The 2,303-nt window shown below is 38.1% G+C and overlaps 1 non-coding gene across 1 annotated transcript; it reads right to left on the bottom strand.

Annotated features, from left to right (window-relative positions):
• Positions 1-328: 328 nt before the first annotated feature.
• On the bottom strand, positions 329-525 carry LOC122199086. Its single transcript, XR_006193341.1, has one exon. It is a non-coding gene; the product is annotated as a U2 spliceosomal RNA (small nuclear RNA).
• Between the last annotated feature and the right edge of the window lie 1,778 nt (positions 526-2,303).

The following is a 2,303-nucleotide window of genomic DNA, read 5'->3' as shown; positions in this document are numbered from 1 at the left end:
AAATTAGAGCAACTAGCAGAGGACGAGAAAATAGCAGATAGTACATATATGGTTCATGATATTTGAAGAATTCAGTTCTCAAAGAATAAACATCAGGAATAGCTGAAATAAGAGGTGACCTAATAATTATGAATAAGCAAATGCTGAAAGTTCTTTTTATCCTCAAATAATGTTTTCACCAGTTTGCCATAGTTTCTCTTTCCTGTTCTAGAATTCTTATATGTAGAGGTCACCAACTGTCTTTAGAAACACATGTGAAAGTAAGGCCAATATATGGTGCCTGGGTGGCTCAGTCGGTTAAGCATTCAACTCTTGGTTTCAGTTCAGGTCATGATCTCAAGATCCTGAGGCTTCAAGCCCTGCATCAGGCTCTGCACTGACAGCACCAAGCCTGGTTAGGATTCTCCCGCATTCTCTGCCCCTCCTCCATTTATGCTGTCTCTCTCAAAATAAATAAATAAACTTAAAAAAATAAATAAAGTATTTTTTTTACACTTGATCTTAGCCAAAAGGCCGAGAAGTGATAATAAAGTATGTTTTTAAAAAGTGAGGCCACTATATATTTATAAACCACCTAATAACAAGCCAACATATACAAAGTGATTAGAATGGGTAAAATTCCCTAACTGGACAACCTGAAAGGAAAAATTCAAGTGTCTGTTTTATATGAAAAAACATTATCCTAGGCACTCTATGAGAAAATTAAGATGAAAAAGACTTGGTTACTGTTCTGAAAGGAATAATTCGTAAGCAAAGTAAATAAACAACAAATAATAATATAAAGTATTTTATGCTCAATATAAAATTATTGCTGAAGATGCTAGTTACTGCCTTTCGTTCTCAGAACGAACATTCTCAATCCACCACTCAGTCTACTTGAATCAGCTGCGGCTTAACTTCTATCTCTCAAATGTATTCGACTTAAGCAGAAGAAGTTAATTAACTTTTACTCAACACTCAGGATACAGCAGTCAGTGTATACTGCTAGAATTGTTCTGACTTGAGATCTCACTTTCAATATTTGGGTTTTTACTTTTCCATTTTCCGAAATTTTACTCTCTCTTCTAGAAAATAGAAGTCCTTCTACTACAGATCCTATTTTAGTGACCTGCCAGTAACCCAGTTTATCTGAAACTTTCAACTTCCTCTATATTTCCCCAACCATGGACCAGACTATGACCATAGATCTTTTCCTCTACATTTCCCCAACCACGGATCAGACAATGACTATAGACCTTATTAAGAGCAAATAGATATCTCTGATGCAACTGCCCGTCAGTCTTGTATTGAGTCTCTTAACATGTCTGGTCTTGACTTCCAAATCCCATGCGATGATTTTTATGGAGACCCCAATTTCTCTCAGTTGGACCTCCTGACATTGTCTGCTGGAATAGACATGCCAGCAATCTCTTGTTTATGGTGAACATCATCTTTGTCCTACCACATCTTCCTATAATTTACTGACTCATACCTAGCCTTAGTGTGTGACTATATTTTTTTGTTCTCATTTCTCTATAAGACTTTCCCATCCCTAATCTGGAAACGCTTTATTGCATGTAACAAGATGCACCAAGGCAATATTATGTGATGAATAATGGTTATCATAGCCCACATCTCACCAGGCTATGGATGTGTTTTCTTAAGAAGTGTACCTGGGTCAAAGACCTGCCAAGGAAGAGAATCAGGTTAGTCTCCCTCAAGACATGTAGAGTCCTCAGCAGGGACAACCTAAACATTCAGTTAGGTTATCAACTTGCTCACATTACTATTGAAAGCAGAATAAAAACAAAACAAAACAATTCCTGGAGAATTTACGGATCCTCAAATATGTCCATGTTCTTATCCCAGAAACCTTTGAATAAGTTATGTCACATGACAAGGGAGATTTTAGCTTGCCAATGGAATTAGGTTTCCTAATCAGATAACCAGATAACCTTATAATAAAGGGAGTATCCAACTTGGATTATCCAAGTTGGCAAGATGTCATTGCAGGGGTCATTTAAATGTGGAAGAGGAAGACAGATGGCCAGAGTCAGAGTGTTGTGATATGACAAAAATCTCAACTGAGCATTGGTGGCTTTGAAGATGAAAGAATGGGCATGTGCCAAGAAATGCAGGCAGCCCCTAGAAGCCGGGAAATGCAAGGAAATGACTTCTCTTCTAGAAAGGGGAGGAAGGAGAAAGGAAGGGAAAGTGGAAGAAGGGATCTGGAAGCAATACAGCCTCACCAACAGCTCGATTTTAGTCCAGGGAGACCAGTGTCTGAATTCCGACCACTAGAACTGTCAGATAATACCTCCAGG

The sequence above is a fragment of the Panthera leo genome, chromosome C2 (genome assembly GCF_018350215.1).
Source record: "Panthera leo isolate Ple1 chromosome C2, P.leo_Ple1_pat1.1, whole genome shotgun sequence".
Taxonomy (NCBI): domain Eukaryota; kingdom Metazoa; phylum Chordata; class Mammalia; order Carnivora; family Felidae; genus Panthera; species Panthera leo.
This window is presented reverse-complemented; position numbering and strand designations above follow the sequence as displayed.